Genomic DNA, 20,681 nt, shown 5'->3' with positions numbered 1-20,681 from the left:
ACAAAATGGGCAAGGTGTTTCAATGAAGGCATAATTTCTTCATCCTGGCATACTATTTTCTTCAAATACTAACACTGAAGTTATCCATCGTCATATCTGCTGAACATCAGACATATCCCTTTTCTATGCTTGGTATTATCAACAATTTTACAAATAATCTTATTAAAGTCAAGATAATATCTAAGATCCTGCTACCACTGTCAGCAGCAGATGCCTAGAAAATTGTAAGAAAAGGCAAGACTCTAGCAACTGAAGAACTTCTCAAGCCAAAAATGCTATCTTCTTTTTTGGCGGACCTTGATGTTCTGATTTCTCTAACACATTCTGAATGCAAGTAAATAAAGTGCCAGCAAAATTGTAGATGGAACATAGGATGGAAAATTCTTCATCATTGGCCTGATCACTGATCTGTCAGATTCTTGTAAGAATCAGTATCTGCATCTTGTGCTGGAGCATCTATGGATGCCTGTTGTACATAGAAGACAAAGAAAGATGTGTTTCTTCCTTCTGAATTGAATAAATGCAGAATGAGACTGAGCTGCATCCATACACAATTGAAAAACAGCTGTAATGCCTATGATTACTCTTTACAGTTGAAGAGCAAAATAATTTTTTTTCTAAAGTGCCACGCCATATCAAAATCAACAGAAGTTCAAAGGAGTGACATAAACAACAAGATCTCTCACCATTTTCTACCTCCACCCTCAGTGCACTGTCAGGTACAATTTGCACCTGAAAAGAATATATTAGGGACAGAAGACTGTTCTGTTAAGTTGAGAGTTTGTCTAGTACAGCTTAAGCTGCAAACTCCACACCTTCAGGGAACAGTTAAAAAAAAAATCTACCATCTGTTTTTATATGAAAGAGGAAAAACACCAAACTGCATCTTTTAGCCTGTTTTCAGAAAGCTACATTAAAAGTAGATGGGATGTGAGAGGTGTACCTTGCCCATGCACACAGCCCTTGCTTAGTCATCCTCATCCTTTGAAAGAGTTCTGACCTAGCAAAGTTCAAAGCATTTGAACATTCTGTGTTGGGTATGTCCTGCAGCTCTTTACTAGCCAGGAGGTGTACCCTGAAATAGAAGTATGATGCATTCATGAGGTGCTGTGAAGTGTTCTGTAACAGTAAGAAGCACCAGATGAATTTTTCCAACTGCTTCCTCCCATCATAAAAATTCTCATCATTTTCTCTCGTAAATACTATGTTGCTCTAAGATACTGTATCTTATAATCTAGAGGTCAAAGGAAGTTAAAACTAAACTAAATCTTTCTGAGCCTCAGGAAAACCTAAATTCTAGCTCTTTATATCAAGTTCTGCTGGAAGAAAGAAACAGTAGTAGTCTTACCTTTGAGGAAACAGAAAACAAGAGAGGAAATGCAGAAGAAGTTCTATCATCCTGAGGATTTCTTCAATTATATAAATCAAATTTGTGTATGTATATTTAAATAGATATAAACATATGCACATGCAGACATCCATGTACAGAACCTGAAATTATAACAAATTTCTTTCATTGCCTGGGACAAAGAATGCTTGCTAAATCAGCTAGCTATCATAGCACTAGCACTGTGACAAAACAAATCCAACCTAGATGGGATGGTTAATCTCAAGGACTAAAGACTTCTCTAGTTCTCTAGGAAATTGAATTCACATAAAACTAAGCAATCTGTTATTTTATTGGAACAATGTTTATAGATGGGAGAAATGAAAAATGTCAAAGGTTCCATACAACAGGGAAGGAAGCAAAACTGGCTGTTTGTTTTTCATTTTAAATGTCCACGCTGCATTAATAAAACTCTGTGAAATGACATTAATCAGGACAGAAGTAGTCTTATAAGAATTATGTTAATTTCTTGCTGCTTGATAGGGGTTTTTCCTAGGCCTTGTGTACTGTGTTTATGTTCCCAAAACTTTCATAATCAAGAATTAAAAAGAAATCCATCCTCCACATTGAAATATGTATTTCCTTTAGCACCAACTTTACTAATAATCTCTGCTTCTCTGTAGTGGAACACTGGACTTCTCCAACACGATTTGCATTCTAAATTGAGCTCCTTTACCCCTTCATGCTTTGGAACACACTGCAGGCCTCTCAGTCCACCTCAAAACCAGGAAAACTATTAGGAAAAAAAGTTTGTTTTCCCCTAAATGTTTTAGAGGAAGTGTCATCAAAACCAGATGCCCTCAAAGGGACAACTACGGATTCTAATTTTGCCATGATGCACAATTCACACTGGTTTTACAACAGTCATCCAGCACACATGTGCCTTACTGTAGGTGTAAGTAAAAGATATCTGTTGTAGCAGACTAGTAAGGTGGCCAAGGCTAAAGAAGGGATCCAGCAATGTCAGTATCACATGCAGTTTCTTTCCTTTGAAAAGCCCTTTGGTCCTGCTGCTACCACAGATGGTGAGACTGAGCTGGAGAATATGATGGCTACTGCAGGGAGGAGATGGTCTCCCTAAGCAACTGCAGCTGATACCTTGCCCCTGGCAGCATCAGGAGTAGTGAGCTCTCTCTACACTGTTACAAAGTCTTGAGCTGCCTCTGAGAGAAGAGTTGATGTCTTCCTCACTGTTTTAAGATGATTATCTCTTCTTTCCATAGCTGTACTCATTTTGTAATCAACCTTTCAGGAGACTGAATTAAAGATTGTTCTGATTACAAGTGCAACCTTAAAAAATCACTCCTGAGCATAATTTAAAAGTGACTACATAAAGAATACTTCTGATTTATCATCTGCTTATAATACCTTTCTGAGTGAAGATTATGAGTAAATAGTTCATCTTCATGTCTCCTAAGTCTACTTAGATTCTCTGCATCCAACCACATGTGCCTGAAGGCATTACATACAAAAGCCATGTTATCTGAGGTTGATGAGTGGCTTCTCTTCCAAAAGTATTGTGGCAATGAGGAATCTTTCTCCATTACTTGCATTTTCATATCCTGCTAGGAGTGAATCATAACTGCTGGAGAATGCTGAAAACGATTACTCCATTGAAGATTTTTTCTCTATTAAGACGCATTAAATAGGAAACACAATTTCTTATGTTACAACTTTTCACACAACTTTCCATGAGAATAAGGTTATTAAACAGCTGCTTATTTTGACCCTTTGAAATGACTGCAATTTAGTAAGGGAATTACAATTCTTCACCTGTCACTGCACACCACTTTGTTAGAAGCTTTGAAATGAATTTCTGTGCAAATGAAAATTATTGTCATTATTATCAGTTGTAAAGGATAAGCTCAGAGTATTTCTTAATAAGATGCAAGTGCTGCAAGTTATTTCTGATAAATTACTTCAGTCCTAAAAAGAAAGAGTTTTAAAAGGTGAACATGAAGATGTAGACAGCAAATGTTACAGAGGGACAAGCTCCAAGTGTGGGCACAGCAGGATACTAAGACTACAAAGAACTACCAAAAGTGCATGCCTAGAGAGTCATAGAATCATAGAATGGTAGGGATTGGAAGGGATCTCTAAAGATCATTTGCTCCAACCCCACTGCAGAAGCAGGTCCACCTAGATCAGGTCACACAGGAACATGTCCAGGTAGGTTTTGAAGACCTCCAAGGAAGGAGACTCCACACCCTCCCTGGGCAGCCTGTGCCAGGGCTCCCTCACCTGAACAGTGAAATAGATTTTTCCTTATGTTCAAATGGAACCTTTTGTGTTCCAGCTTCATCCCATTAACCCTTGTCCTGTTGCTAGATACAATAGAAAAAAGGGATGGCTCGACCTCCTGAAATTCACCATTTATATACTTGTAAATATTAGTGAGATGCCTCTCTGAGTCTCCTCTTCTCTAGACTAAACAGCCCCAGTTCCCACAGCCTTTCCTCATAAGGAAGATGCTCCAGTCCTCTGATCATCTTGGTAGCCCTGTGCTGAACTCTCTTCAGAAGTTCCCTGTCTCTCTTGAGCTGAGGAGCACAGAACTGGACGCAGGACTCCAGATGAGGCCTCACCAGGGCAGAGTAGAGGGAGAGCAGAACCTCCCTTGACCTGCTGGCCACACTCTTCTTGATGCATCCCAAGATGTCATTGGCCTTTTTGGCCACGAGGGCACATTGCTGGCTCATGTTTAACTTATCATCAACCAGCACTTCCAGGTCTCTCTCTGCAGAGCTGGTCTCCAAAAAATCAATCCCCAGCCTGTACTGGTGTGTGGGGTTGTTCCTCCCCAGATGCAGGACTCTGCACTTGTCCTTGTTGAACCTCATGAGGTTCCTCTCTGCTCAACTCTCAAGACGGTTGAGATCCCTCTGAATGGCAGCACAGCCTTCTGGGGAATCAGCCAGTCCTCCCAGTTTGGTGTCATCAGCCAACTTGCTGAGGGTAAACTCTGTCCCTTCATCCAGGTTGTTGATGGAGATGTTGAAGAAGGCTGGCCCCAGAATGGAACCCTGTGGAACTCCACTGCCATCCAACTTGATCTCCGCCCTCTGGGTTCTTTCATTTAGCCAGCTCTTGATCCACCTCACTGTCCCCTCATATAAGTCACCCTGTCTGAGCTTTCTGATGCAGATGTTATGGGAGACGGTGTCAAAAGCCTTGCTGAACTCAAGGTAGATGACATCTGCTGCTCTCCCCTCATACTCAGTCCCAGGCAGCTAATACAAAACCCCACAAAACCTTAAATGATAAATTGGATCCATATTTGTGAATGGAAAAAATGTGTAAAAAGTGATTGCAGATAGAAACAAAATGACATTTCTATCCAACTGTAGGAAAAATTAACTACACTGACTACTGAGGAGGAAAACAAGATAAATAGTTACTTATACATCAGACAATTTTTAATCTTTAGTATTGATGTTCTGTTTCTACTGAGAATTACTCCTAAGACCTTACAGGAAATAATGGTTTAATATTTCAAGTCTTCTAACAGGACAAGGGAAAAAAAAAATCCTCAGCTTTCCAGGCTTATTATTCTGTTGAAAGCAGGATCTATTGGCTTTTTTTTTTTTTTTTTCTTTTTTCCTTTTTTATTTTTTAATATACACAAGAGATACTGAGGAGGAAGGGGTCATCAAACTTCTTAACGCAACTGAATGAGAGGCTCAGGTATCTGATTCCATGCCCCGAGTCCCCTTTCATAAGAATGTAATTTTAAGAATCTGTACCTTCATATTGGTCACAAGCAATCCTACAGAAGCTTATATTATATTTGGTTTAATGTGGGAGAGGATTTTGCTGCGGGCAGCTATAGCCTTGAGGCACAGCTCTCCCCTCGAAGCACACAGATAAACAGCCCTGAGAAAGAAGTAATAAGATGAAGAACTGAGGCACAAAAATAGGATGCGAGCATACCAAAGAAGCAGCAAGAGCAGTGCGTGAACAACATATCTTAGCCAATCATTATGTTAGCATAGGCACGTGCTTTGAGACTTTTACCCAATTAACATAGAATAAACTGTGCGCGGTCAGGGGATAAGAGTATATTAGGGGGAGGCTTTGTCAAGAAACTCTCTGGTCTGCTGCACCATGAACTGAACCTGTCTCTATGAGTGATTCTTGGCAGCTACGACAGTTTAAGATTTCATGTTTGGACCTTCACCATAGATATCTGTCTGCTGGTCATAAAGAACACTTTGTAGGACTTGAGGGTTTAACATTTCTTTTATTGTATTTTAAGGCACGGAGTCTCACTTAGATCTCTTAGGACTTCTAAAAGCTGAGTCATCCTCACAAAGCCAGTGCTGTATTATCCACTTATGTTAGGTTAAAGCTAAGTCAAACCCAAAGTGAGTTGACGGTATCAAAGTGGGCTTTCATCTGAAAGGTCCTTGTTTAAGGTCATAGCATCCAGGCAATCTCTGAAGTGTTTCTCCTTACTCATACCAAACTCGACATACCTGCTTGATCATACATATTTCTTCAGGGACTTCCTCATTCTCTGCACGCCTCTGTGAACTCTCTTAAAAACATGCCTATTCATGGGTTACCTCTAGTCTTGGAGTTAGATTAACTTCTGCAAGAAGGAGGTCACCATTATTCAGATCTTATTCTTCTAGGGAAAGCAAATTAATTAAAATATTTTCACCTTTACTGCAAGTGGTACATATTAAATGAGTGCATACATACCTTACTGTTCTGTGTGTCAGACTTCTCTCACTTCAAAGACCTTCCTGATTTTTCTGTTATTTTCCTGTTTATTTCTCTTCATAGGTTCCCAGATAATCAGCTTCTAACAACTGTTGTAGACAAGGACATGGATTTGTCATTTTTCTGTTTAATGTTTCTAATAGAATGTATTGTGAATTATCATAATCTCAGGCCAAATTGAACTTGAGTGAAGATGGAAATGAGCAGGATGAAACCTCCTGTCTCCTTGTGTGATTAGATGCATGCAAGCTGCAGTGCTATTTAGAGTGAAGGGATAAAATTCAGTTATGATGAACATAATGAAGATTCTTTATTCAGGACATTGGAGACTGTAAAATCCCCTGCTTCTTCCTCAATCTTATTAAACAAACTGTCCTCTCTATTGCTACCTACCCAAGAAGTCTTTATGCCATTGCAAGCTCTGCAAAGCTCTAGAACAGACTTTTGTCAACAGTAAATATGACTTCTTTCTTGATGACACGTCCCACTCCTGATAAATATCTCTAAATCCTCATCAGTAATGAAAAACTAGTTTATTTTATTAATAATCATTTATCTCTGAATTACTTTCAAAAGCTCACATAATAGTCCCTATCACTGCTTTAGACAATTGTAAAGTTCTCCTGACATTAATTTCACTGTGAAGACAAGATTTTTCAGCAACTATCATTTTGAATACTACTATTCTTTTCTAATTTTTAACATTTTAAAGCTATCCTAGTTATATTTGATTAATTTCACCTTTATAATGTAAGTTCTTCTTTGAATGTATAGATGTATTGTTTACTGTTCATGGAGTTCTAGTAAAATCTAGAGATAATCCACAAACACTATCACTTTCTTCACACTGTGTCATTCAGATGTGAAATTCTAGTTTGACTTGGATTACAGTTATTGCTGTTTATTTGACTAAAGTGCCAGGGGAAGTGGAATCAGATCTCAGCCATGTGATATGTAGAGAGGAACTCCAGAGAAATGTAGAATTATTCCACTCAAATATGTGTCCATGGGATTAGAGCCTACTTGCACTACATCTAGCAGTCCTGCTTGCCCTAGTTATCATTGTGGTTTGGCATAAATCCTGACTGTAAGATAAGTAAGCTGAGATAAACATGCTGGTTGACTGGAAGTTATACCAATGTAAGCTAACAGCAGTAACTTTCCAAATGCTAACAAGAACTATTACTCCATCCACAAAAAACCCCAGCTAAAACTGTTATTAAATAAATTTCATAAGCACCGCAGCCTGCATGTAATAATAGAAGTAGACTGAAATAATAATTAATTATTCATGGACAGTCAGTAGCATTGTAGAAAATCAGATTCCTCTTCTGAGAAATGGAATAGTCTTTTGAGAATATTACTTGAACAGCTGCTGTGCTCTGAGACAAAAGCCTTTTAGTGAAGACAAAATATGAAAACCTGTAATGTTATCTATATCTATGCAACATTAAGTCCATGTCTATGAGCAAAACCCATCAATTATGTAATGAAAAGGGTACAGAGTGTCTAGCCTTGAGAAAGAAGAGTAATATATGGATGCCTTAAGGTATCAGGGTGTAATGACTTCTACAACTCTCACAATCAAATGCACACGAACCACACAACCAGAGACATATGACCAGGAAATAAGAAAATATTTTAAAAATACTCAAAATAAAACTAACACCTTATGCTATGTACATAGATATCACTATAGAAATATGTTAATAACTACAACAAAGTGAACCTAACAGCTACTCAGTGTGACTGAGTAGATAGTGTGACTGTCTGAAGAGGAATAAGCACTTTGCAGATTTTAAAGCTTATCTGCAGAAATTAGTGCAATCAAGTAGTAAGTTTAGGCAACATCATGCCCACAAGATCCTCGTCTTTATCCTAGCAATTCCACCCTTCAGCATGCCAGAACAGCACTCATAACCAAAGCAAGAAAAGCAGACTACTTAGTGTTCTTCATGTTTGGGCACAACTTTAATAAATACATCCCATAACACTACATGATGGAAAGAGAAAAATTAACAAAATGTTCAAAATGTATTATTATGCCAAAATCAAGTCTTCTACCATGTGGCATGGTATGACTCATCTATGACTTTCTCCCTGTATTCGCTCAAAACCAAGAACTGAATAGTAGCAGGTAATTATCTAGGATGCTAATGTCCCGCAATGTTTGTCTGAGCAAAGGCCTGACAAGATTTGTTCAACATGGTAGAGAGTTTCCTGGTTGACTTTGGCTGCTCTGAACCCACAGATCAAATGCACAGGGTGGAGTAACTTCAGTCATCTCTTTGGAAATGCTAGCAGAGTTTGCCATCCCCTGTAACTTGTTCTGCAGACAGCAAATACTTTTGTTTTCTATACAGTGGTTCCTAGTTCTCCTGGGAGGAAAAGTAGTGTCTGTTACCATAAGATAAAATTCTACTTCATGTTACCTTGCTTTTATCAATCTCTTTACCAGTTAAAGTTTATTTTTCCTTATTGCTCACTAACAAATTATGAATGACCTGTTTTATCTCTCATGAGATTTTATTTTTTCATGCACTGTGAGGCAGAGTCCTTTTTAATATCTCATATCACTTCCCACTTCCTCAGCCTTCCTATCTGACACTGAGAAAGACATTGCCATTAAACATTTCTAGGTCAAACCCAAATTGAAGTTTCCTGTTTGATAGCTGAGAACAACTTACCACTTCACTGTCACTAGGCAAACACAATATTGTTTTCAAAGAAAATCATAGCAAGAGAGAAGCAAAGTAGTAAAGCAAAAAAAAAAAAAAAAACCAACCCAAACAAAAAAACCCCAAACCTTCAAAACACTGTCAAAATTTTCCAAAAAGAACCCAAAACCTGGTGTGATACTCCAACTGCTCTCTAAATAGTAACAGAAAGAGACAACATAATAATGATAGAAATAGAGAATCTTATAAAATATAAACAAAGTGGAAAATTACCAAACCTTCTTGGTAGTTCCTAATTGGAATCTTTAAAGGTGATTTTCAGGTGACTATGAAGGAATAATTTAAAATAGACAGTTTAAAATCATCTAAGATAATTAGGTTTCAACTTATTTAAACATATATTGATGCTGTTCTATATTCTGATGTAAAAAAGGAACACCTCTAGTAGCAGCTCAAACCTTTTCTGCCTTTGATCTTCCTCACTGATGAATTATTTAAAGTACAGTTAACAGGGAGTGACACAATTAGAGAAACTATGGGTTTAGGAAGTGATTTACTTCCTCTTCTGTCAGAACAGCTCTGCAAGACTGAGCTGTATAGTCTATCAAACAGCTGGCCCAGAGGCACAGAGGCTTCATAAGACCTGACAAATTGGAATCTTTAATTGTAGAGTTGTTGTGGTTTAGATCCATCAGGGGGACAAAAGACCACGATTAGCCTCAAGTACCAAAGACCTGAGGATTGCCAAAGGGCAGGGAGAGCTTAGTTGCTACTTAAGGTCCAGGACAAAACAGACCAGGCTACTCCGGCTTGGGGAAGAAAACAGAAAATAATTTAATGCAACACCAACTAAAGCATAACCATAACCCCCCAAAACACAACAAACATAACACAACACAGAGTGGTACAATGATGAAGAGTCCAGCCAGCCCTTTAAGACCACCTTCTCCCCACCCCTCCTCTCTTCCTGGGCTCAGAGTCCTGATCCCAGTGTTTTTACCTCCTCCCCCTCTGAACGGCTAAGAGGGGCAGGCAGTGGGGGTTTCAGTCAGTCTGTTCCCGATAGCTTCTGCCTTTTGTCTCTCCTCAGGGCAGGTGGGCTCTGCATTAGTCCTCCCTGCAAGTCCATGGGGTACCTCACACACACGGCAGCCCTGCATGGGCTGCTCCAATGTGCATTTATCCCAAAGGCTGCATCTCCTCTGTGCCTCTCATGTGGGGCTGCTCTGCGGCACACAGGCTCTCCAGCAAGGCCTGGGCCATGGCCGCCTCCTCACACAGTCTCTCCCCCATCTGGGTGCACTCACACGGAGCTGCTGGTGGCTCTCAGTCCTGCCATGGCCCTGCATGGGTTGCAGTGGTACAGCCTGCATTCTCACCACGGCTTGCAGAGAGGTCTCTGATCTAGTGCTCCTCCTTCCTTCCTCCTTCTCTGACCGTGGGGTCCACGTGGTCGCCTCCATCTTACACCTCCTACCAGCACTTCAAATTCCCGTCCCTAAATAGTGATCGCAGAGGCACCAGATTGGCCCAGCCGGGCCTGAAGTGGGTCTGAACCCAGGAGCCGGAGGAGAGTCCAAAAACTCTTTACTGGGTCTTCACTGCAACCCCCTCCCCCTGTTACCAAGCAAAAAAACCAGCTCCTTGCTAAACCATGACAGGAGTAAACATCAAGCCTTTGTCCTCTGCAAATACAAGCAGGAGAGCCATCGAGAAAATAAAGCCATCACTCTCATGTTGCTTAATATTCCCTCAGCAACTGTTTTTTCTCTTGGAATTTGCATCAGCTTTGCAGGGCTCTGTTGACCTACACTTCAGTTTTCAGTGCAAGCACTTGCTTCCTGTGTGCAGAAACGCAGGAAATGATCCGGAGAGAGAGGATTAGAATGACCTGGTTTCAGGCACAGCAAATCAAGGAAACTGTTCTTTAAGAGAACATCATGACTAACTCTTTTAATTAATGTGCATCTACAGGAATGGTGATTGCCTAATGATAATTTGAACAATGAGGTTGAAATCAATACCACTGAGATAGTGAATCAGTTTGTGAATCTATTTGGTAATGTGCACTGATTCACCAGACTAGGACATAAGTTTGTTTAAAAGCCATCAGTGTTTTTTTTAGACCTTAAAATTTCTGGTTCTGCAAGAAGGATTTAGCCAAAGCTATGGAAAATAATACCTTCCCCTTCTGTACACACACTGGTTCATCCCGAGCAAGGATAGAATCCCACAAAAGCAATGCCTGTGACTTTAGTATATATAGCACGTACAGATAAACCCTTTCATTTCTACCTGGCTGCAGTGCTAATAGAAGCCACATTCAGAAATCCTGTAAAGCAGCTCCATTACTCATTAATGCAAGAGCACTAACTTCATTATAGATGTCATCTTCTTGTTCAGCCTGAAACTTGAGAATCAGTTAAAAGAAATCTCTACCTAATCTTCTATTGTTAATTAATTACTGTTTAGAGGAATACATACTAGAACTACTTTGTTTACTGCAAGAGGTTGCCATGCCCTTTGATGCCTTTCACACGTGTCTTTCAATGAAACAAATCTTGTAACATAGTCCCATCTGCTCCATGTTTAGACAGAAATTGGACCTATTTTACTAATCTTGGTGGTTTTTTTCTCTTTCAAAATTTCACGTCATTTATAATCTTTTATTTTTCACTTACTTTTAGACAGTGGTTTAAGATGCCTATAAAGCAGCTGTCCAATTGCAGTGATTATTTAGAGGTAAGCTGGGAGAACCAAATTCAGTGTCTAAACCATATCAAATTCTACCCATCTTTATACCTCTTATGCAATCTTTGTACTACATTGACTTTAATTCAAGCTGTTAAAAGGTGACCAAGCCATGAATGTTTCAGGAATACACAAATCACTAGAGTTTTACATTTGCTTGTAAACCCCAATAAATATGCAAAACACAGATCGTTTAATACATATATAATCCCATTCTTGCTTTCCTTGCTTGGAAAACATCTCCTTTGAATCAGTTATAAACCAGAGATGCAACAATGCTAGTGAAAGAAAAGCTTTCAAAACCATTTGCAGTGTCACAACCTTTTCTTTTTTCTTTTTTGTTTTAGAAGGTTGCAATCTTTTGATATTTCCACAAAGAACAGCATTAATGTTTTGCTTACCTTAGTTTACTATGTGTGGTGATTTAACCCCAGCTGGCAACTAAGCACCACATACCAATTGCTCACTCCCTCTGAATGGGGAAGGAGAATCAGAAGAGCAAAAGTGTAAACTTCTAAAAAAAGAGGAGAACTTGCAGGTTGAGATAAAGATAGTTTAATAGGTAAAGAAAAAGCCACACATGCAAGCAAATCCAAACAGGCAATTCCTTCACCAGTTCTCATGGGAAACCAGGTGTTCAGCTACGTCCAGGAAAGCAGGGCTCCAGCACACATAACAGTGACTTGGGAAGACAAGCAGCATTGCTTTGAACGTCCCCCTTCTTCTTTCTTCCTCCAGCTCTGTATGCTAAGCATGACAACATATGGTCTGGGATATCACTTTGGTCAGCTGGGGTCAACCGTCCCAGTTGTGTTCCCTCCCAACTTCTTCTACATCCCCAGTCCACTCGCTGGTGGGCTGGTGTGAGGAGCAGAAAAGGCCCTGATGTTATGTAAGCACTGCTCAGCAGTAATTAAAGCATCCCTGTGTTATCAACACTGTTTTAATCACAAAATATATTCCCACATCAGCTACTGTGAAGAAAATTAACTATCCCAGATAAAACCAGCACACAATAAAACCAAAAAATAGTCTGTGTGCATGCACATGCAATAAGGTTTGTCAAACATATGGTCAAAAAACCCCACAACTCTTATACCGTTTTATTCACTGGTCACCCAAATAGTTTGAAGGTCTGTCAAATCTAATTTTTTCCACAGAAACACAACTTCCTGACACAATACACATCATTGATTAACAAGTACAAAGTAGAGCAAATTTGAGCCCCCGTCTTTCTTTTCAGAACATGCTTGGAATACTAGTTTATCAGTTTGCAAGAAGTCATTGCTTTTCAGTCTTGAGAATACTACCTCTGGGTAGTATCACCACTTTTAATGAACTAGGTCTGAGGTAAAGAAACTATGACAGTTCATAATCAGCTAGAAATGAAAATCACAGTTGTTCTTTTAGAAAAAAACATTGAAGAATATTATCCAATACAGCAGTACTGCCACAGAGCTGCTGCCAAAAACCAAGCTTCTCAGATCTGTCTCTGCTCTGTGCCCTGAGCTGTGCTTATAGACTATATAGCAAGCAGGTACCATACCTGCGGTGCATCCAGTCTCAATCTAATGCAGGATCTCCTAGATCCACAGGAAGTACATGTGATTCTTTCCCTGCTCAGTATTTCTAGACAGTGCATTCTATATTTGTGTGTCTTGCACAGGCTTTTCCACTTGGCCTGGTTGACAATCTCTATTCTATTTCAAGTGCCTCTTTATACTACAAATGCATCCTGGCACTCATTTCTTTCCACTAGCCAGGAATGTTAAGAACAGAACCCAACCATGCCTAATTCTTCTCACCCTAATATACACCACAACAGTTCACATATATTGAATTCCAGCTATTGAATTGCTTGCAGAGTTCTCACCCTTTGCAGTCAATGACTGGACATGGACCTACAGTTCTCAAGCGTGCTTGCTTTAGAGATATCTACACCATGCATGAGCAGTTCAAACAGGTACATGTCAGTGAGACGGTGGACTATGTTCAGCAAAAAGCCAGTAGAAAACACAAAAAGACTGTTTTCAAATGTTCACCAGCTCACAGGTGCAAATCTTCTCTTGATATCAAGAGAGACACCTACATCAAAGGTTTCTGGGACAGTTTTCTAATTCTAGAAAATCCTCTTCCGGAATGGTGAGTCCAGTGCATCATCATAAATACAAATAATGGATAGCAATGGTGTGTTCCAAAATGTGCCATTCTTGACAGGCTGGCTGTGACAGAAGATTCTTCATCTGACTGTTTTAATAGAACTCTTATATTCTTAGGGATTATTCAAACTCCAGCATCTACACAATGTGGAGTTAATTCTACTAGAACTGCAATATAGGTTGAAACAGAGTGCTCTTCTGTTCAGTAAAGTATTCACTAAGTGAGGAGAGCACCTGAAGAAGTAGCACAAAGGAATTCCAGCCACTCCAGCCAGTAAGTCTGTTTCACCACAAGCCCAACTTCAGTGCCTCTATGCAAAAGCACACAGCATGGCAAATAAACAAGAGGAGTTAGAGATGTGCACACACCTACAAGGCTATGATCTTATTGAGTGCCTGTACTAATGTAGAGATGTGATGGGATAGCTCCTATGAGCATTGGAAAGGAAGAGTATAGGCTCTTTAAGGACAGGTAGTGGAAATAGGGAGAGGGTGTCACCCTTGCTGTCAGCAACCAGCTAGAGTGCATGGAGCTCTGTCTGGAGATTGATGAGGAGATGACTGAGAGCTTACAGGTCAGGATTAAAGGGAAGGCAGGCACAAGTAACATTATAGTGGGTATCTGCTACAACCAGGAAGACTGAGTACATTAGGCCTTGTATAGACAGATAGGAGGAGCCTCATGTTCATAAGCATTGGTCCTCATGGGGAATTTCAGCCACCCTGGTATCTGTTGGAGAGACAACACACAAGAGCATAAGCAATCCAGGAAGTTCCTGGAAGGCATTGAGAATAGCTACTTTCTCCAAGTGACACCGGAGCCAATGAGGAAAGGTGAAGCTCTGGACCTTGTTCTCACCAACTGATAGCTTCTCTGCAACAAGAAGAAAATGTCCAATACAAGCAATATAATTAAAAAAAAAAAAAAAAAAAAGAGGGAACTAGAACCATTATGCATGGATTTTTCAAGATGATTGTTTGTGTGCATTGTTTAGCGTTCAATATGGACTGATCTGTTTTGATTGTTTTTCATTCAGTGAAGATACAAACATAGCCTAGCTGTCTATTCTTATGATAGTGTAAGCTCAGTAGCTTTAGAAACCCCCGCCCCCATCAAATTTTGCTTAAGTTGGTCAGAAAGTTATTAAGATGACTCCAAATACATCCAGAGTCTTGTTTCTTTAGGAAATTAAGTTTAAGGGACAGAAAAAAGGGGAGGGGAGGGGAGGGGAGGGGAAAGAATAAGGGATACAGTTAGAATGAAACACTACGGAGGATTTCTGGGTCTCTGCCTCTGATTCCTAACCATATATTCTTTCTATATTCACAGGGAATCACTCCACTTAATATGTGCTTTGGTTCTCCCTTAATGTAAAAATTACACTTCCATACTCAGAGGGATATGGGTATGATAAACTCCTATTAAGGATCGTAAATTTTTCAGATGTTACAGATATTAAACTGTACACAATGACCAAAAAATGGCTACATTGCTGTAAATCAGAAGCAAGCAAAATACATATCCACCTTGACTGTGTTTTAGAGGCCACAAGTTTTTCATTTCTGAAGGGATTCAAATTTGCTCAAAGTTTAAGGATGCTCTTTCTCTTGAACTTAACTAATACTGCACAGCATGGCACTGTCTCAATTTTCAGCTGTTGTTTAATCATCCAATTGGCTGTATTATGATTGCTTTTTCTCCTTCTTACAAAGAGCTCCTCAGGGAATATTTAACTAGATAAAACTTATGTAATAGAGGAAGAAAGTTATTTTTGCTTATGTTTCATTCCTTTCAATATGTATCATTTAACAGAGGTGAAACGTATCTCAGATTTTTTTTTTCCTGCTGTTCCTGAAGACAGAACAAAAAATCCTTGAATTTCAAGTGCTTAGTCAGAAGAAATACAAATCCTAGGTGGGTTTCTTTAATATTCATACAACACTCTCACTACTGAGAAAACCAACTTTTCTTACAGCACATGCAACTGTAGTACCAAATTCAGTGCAAGAGTAAATAGTTCATGCAATTCTTTGAAAAAGCCTAATTCCATTGCATAGGGTTCTTACCAGGACTCACAGATCAGTGCCCAAAGAATTAACATATCAGAGAGATGCTACCAATATTGAAGAAGTAGCCTGTTGCATTGATTACAGGGAAGTTACTTGTCAGAACATTACCACTGAAAAGTGTCATTATATTAGCTGGACCAGAATTATTGTGTCATAAAATCCCTCAGAAAATATTAAATCTTTTATTTCCAATATGGGTAATAAGTGATTCTAAAATATGTTTTTGTAGCCCTGTGCAACCAGATAAAGCCTGTTAGCATACGTGTGTGGAAAGGAAAGAAATCTGTCCAAACTGATTAGTACATATACTCAATATTTTATCACAATTTGGAACAAGGCCACATCTGCAGAAAGAATTCAGCTCAGAAAAACTATGCATTTAAATTTTAATTTTATTCACTTTATAAACTATTCAATGTTCAGTTGCTTATAATGCCTATCTGCTGCTGTTTTCTTTCCATTTGAGAGTGGAGAATATTTTGTGCTTTGAAAACAGGGTGTTTACTTGCATTTTTATACCTGACAAAAGCAGCATATCCTCCATTCAGGCAATGAATGAGTTTTCTGAGAGTATGAACTGCTAATACGGTTTATAGCTGCATATCTTAGAAGTCATTAAAAAGCCATTTTGCAAAGCACAGAAGGAAATATTAGAAAGAAAAGCCCAGCCCATGTCATTAAAAATTACTTTAACAAACATCATTTTGTAAAATTAGTACTGTACACTTAATAAACAGCATTACCAAAGAACTAAAGCAGGTTTATGTTATTGTCCTGAAGTCACGTTGCCACAATCCTAAGGGCTGGAGCTGTGCACTGTTGGCTTATCCAGCTGTGGGAGTACATTCCAAACCAGGCATGGACACGCTGGAAATTCACCAAGGCACACTGTATGTTTTAGATATGTTTATGCTGACTGCAGAAGAACAGATGGTATGTAACAAGACACGAAGCCTGCTGGAACAAAGCTTCTGTCAATGTTTTGTGAGCTTATCTAAGTGAGTTTAGAAAATGCATCATATCCTTGCAATGGGCTTGGTCTAGCAATCTGAAAGCTAGGTTTTCTGTACCACAGTTTCATTGAGCATCTCTAGCACAGTTTCTTTTTAATTTTAAGTAAAACTTTGACACGGTTGCTATGAAAAGTTATTTACTTTGTTTCCTTTACCATGCACAAAAGCTCAAGTTTCCAGTAGTTCTGTTCTATCATTACAGGAAACTCAAACAGCCTACTTCTGATGTCACTTATGCAAATATAACTCTAGGAAATGACTCTTCATGTACCACCTTAGTTTACCTCATGACCAATCCTAAGATGACCTCATAATAGTATGTATTTAAGACCTTTCAAGTGAATATGTTAAATGACTAAGAGTGTGTCTACAATCATGTAATAGTCCAGATCGTGAACGTACTTTTGAAGCAGATCTCCCACCTGTCCTCACTTTACACTTTGATTCACATCACAAAGCAATCTCAGAGTTTCTGAACTGGATTCCTGATGAATGAAGCTAAGCTTTGGACTTCACGTCCAAAGAAGATGTGACATAGCTGGTAAAAGGTACAGAGAACAAGTCTTATGAGGAGCAGCTAGGGAAATTTAGGTTATTTAGTCTAGAGAAAAGGAGGCTGAGAGGAGACTTTATTGCTCTCCACAACTACCTGAAAGGAGGTTGTAGCAAAGTGGGGGTCAGTCTCTTTTTCCAAGTAACAAAAGATAGGTCAAGTGAAAAGGGCATCAGGTTGTGCCAGGGAAAGTTTAGTTTGTATATCAGGAAAAAATTCTTTACTGAAAGGGTTGTCAACACTGGAACAAGGTGCCCAGGGAAATGGTTAAGCTACCATCCCTAGAGGTATATGAAAGACATCTAGACATAGCACTGGGAACTTGGTTTAGAGGTGAATGTGGCAGTGCTAGGTTAACTGTTGGACTCAATGATTTTTAGTCTTTTCAAGCCAAAATAATTCTACAATTTCACAAACTCCAGGAGTGCATCTAAAGCATCCCACTACTAAAGAGGGTTCAGTTCAAGGGATGATGCTGGAATAAGACTTTAGTAAACCCACAGACAGCTGCTGTGACTGCTGTTCAGTATGTTCTGATTCTCTTGACCTGGTATCTTCCTGTTGAGATGAGTCTGCTAAATTAAGACAACCTTATGTCATTGCTACAATACACTAAAGAAACTGTGCAAGAAGTTTCAAGCTCAAATTGAAGACTGGACATTCTTCAAGAAAGAAATCTTAAAGGTGCAGGATCAAGCTGTCCCCATGTACAAGAAGATAAGCCAGCAGGGCAGAAGACCATCCTGACTGAACACAGAGATCCTGCTGGAGCTCAGGAGGAAAAAGAGAATTTATAATCTTTGGAAGAAAGGTCTGACAGCCCAGGAGAACTGCAAGGATGTTGTGAGGTCATGCAGGGAGAAATTTAGAAAGGCTAAGGCTCAACTTGAACTTGAGCTGTCCACTGCTGTAAAAGACAATAAGAAAAGTTTCTACAAATCTATTAGCAACAAAAGGAGGGCTAAAGGGAATCTTCACCCTTCAGTGGATGAAGAGGGAAACTTAGTGAACAAGGATGAGAAAAAGGCTGAGGTACTTAATGCCTTCATTGCCTCAGTCTTCAAGAGTAAAACCAGCTCTTCTCTGGGCATCTGTCCACCTGAGTTGGAAGACAGAGACAGGGGACACAATGAGGTCACCTTAGTCCAAGGTGAAAGGGTGTATGACCTGCTACTCTGCCTTGATGCACACAAGTTGATGGGGCTGGACAGAATCCAGCCGTGGGTGCTAAGGAAGCTGGCAGAAGTGCTCATTGAGCCACTCTCTGTCACCTACCAGCAGACCTGGTTCACCAGGGAGGTCCCAGTGGCCTGGATAATAGCAAATGCGACACCCATCTACAAAAAGGAGGATCCTGGGAACTACAGACCTGTTAGTCTGACCAAAGGGCTGAGAAAGGTTACGGAACAGATCATCCTGAGCACCATCCTGAGGCATATACAGGATAACCAAGAGTTCAGGCCCAGTCAACACGGTTTTATGAAGGGCAGGTCCTGTTTGGCCAATCTGATCTTCTTTGGCAAGATGATGCTTAGTGGATGAGGGAAAGATTGTGGATGTGGTCTTCCTGGACTGTAATAAGGCCTTTGACAGTCTCCCACAGCATCCTCCTAGAGAAACTGGCTGCCCATGGCTTGGAGGGACCTACTCTGTGATGAGTGGAAAACTGGCTGGATGGTCAGGCCCAGAGAGTGGTGGTAAAAGGCGGCCAGTTACCAGTGGTGTTCCCCAGGGGTCAGTGCTGGGGTCCGTTTTGCTTAACACCTGGATGAGGGTACTGAGTGCAACCTCAGTAAGTTTCCTGATGACTCCAAGCTGGGTGGGTGTGTAGAGGGCAGGAAGGCTCTTCACCTGGACAGGCTGAAATAAGGGGCCAAGGCCAATTGTATGAGGTTCAACAAGGCCAAGTACTGAATCCTGCACTTGGGCCACAACAACCCCAGGCAATGCTACAGGCTTGAGGCAGAGTGTGGCAGAAAAGAACTTGGGAGTGTTAATCTACAGTTGGCTGAATATGAGCAAGCAGTGTGCCCAGGTGTCTGATAAGGCCAATGGCATCCTGACATGTATTAGAAATAATGTGACCAGCTGGTGAAGGGTCTGGAGAATAAGTCTTATGAGGGGTGGCTGAGGGAGCTGAGGATGTTTAGCCTACAGAAGAGACGTCTGAGAGAAGATATGATCACACTCTACAACTGCCTGAAAGGGGGTTGTAGTGAGGTGGGAGTCACAGAACCATAGAATCTTAAGGGCTGGAAGGGATCTTGAAAAATCATCTAAGGGCTATCTAGAGTAGGTCACAAAGGAACTCGTCCAGGTGGGTTTTGAATGTCTCCAGAAAAAGAGATGCAACAATCCATCTGGGCAGTCTGTTCCAGTGCTCTATCACTCTCACAGCGAAGAGTGTTTTCCTATGTTTCTTTGGAACCTATTATGTTCCACCTTGTACCCGTTGCCCCTTGTCCAATCATTGGGCATCAATGAGAACAGCCTGGCTCCATCCTCCTGACACCTGCCCTTTATTTGTTTGTAAGCATTAATGAGGTCACCCCTCAGTCTCCTCCAAACTGAAGAGCCCCAGAGATCCCTCAACCTTTCATTATAAGGGAGATGCTTCACTCCATCATCTTTGTGGCCCTGCGCTGAACTCTCTCCAGCAGCTCCCTATCCTTCTTGAACTGAGGGGCCCAGAACTGGAAACAATATTCCAGATGTGGTCTCACCAGGGCAGAGTAGAGGGGAAGGAGAACCTCTCTTGACCTACTCACCACAGCCCTTCTAATATACCCCAGGATGCCATTGGCCTTCTTGGCCATGAGGGTACGTTGCTGGCTCATGGTCATCCTGCTGTCCACCATGATGATCTCTCTAGTAATGAATGACAAGACATAAGGAAATGGGCTCAAGTTGTACCGGGGGAGGTTTAGATTGGACATTGGGAAGAACTTTATTACTGAGAGGCTTATTAACCATTCAAAGGGGATGCCCAGGGAGGTGATGGAGTCACCATTCCTTGAGATATGCAGAAGATGCATAGATGAGGTGCTGAGGGTTATGGATCAGTTTAGTGATGGGCCTGGCAGTGTGAGGTTAGTGGCTGGACTCAATCTTATAGACCTTTTCCAATTGTAATGACTCTATGATTCTCTGACTCTAGATTTGGTAGAGTGATAAACTATGAGGTAAGAAAGAGATCCCAAACGTGATATTTTTCACCAAATCAATATTCTTTGTTCATGTAAAATACATATTGTGGAAAGGGAAGCACAGTTAACCAGGGTAAGGGAACACGTATAACCTACAGAGTTCCTACTTAAGTGATAAACATATATTTCCCATGCGTGT

General features: G+C 40.3%; 1 protein-coding gene across 4 annotated transcripts in view; it reads right to left on the bottom strand.

Moving 5' to 3' along the window:
• Positions 1–20,681, bottom strand: part of LOC104554014 (poly(rC)-binding protein 3) — a 513,107-nt gene that overhangs the window by 270,331 nt on the left and 222,095 nt on the right. For all 4 annotated transcript variants that reach the window (XM_061994937.1, XM_061994938.1, XM_061994939.1 and 1 more), the window contains exon 4: positions 6,092–6,201. The gene's annotated coding sequence lies outside the window, so the exon portion shown is untranslated. The remainder of the gene's footprint in view (positions 1–6,091; positions 6,202–20,681) is intronic.

This window comes from Colius striatus, chromosome 4 (assembly GCF_028858725.1).
Source record: "Colius striatus isolate bColStr4 chromosome 4, bColStr4.1.hap1, whole genome shotgun sequence".
Taxonomy (NCBI): Eukaryota; Metazoa; Chordata; class Aves; order Coliiformes; family Coliidae; genus Colius; species Colius striatus.
Note: the sequence above shows the minus strand (reverse complement) of the source record. Positions and strands in the feature narration are given on the sequence as shown.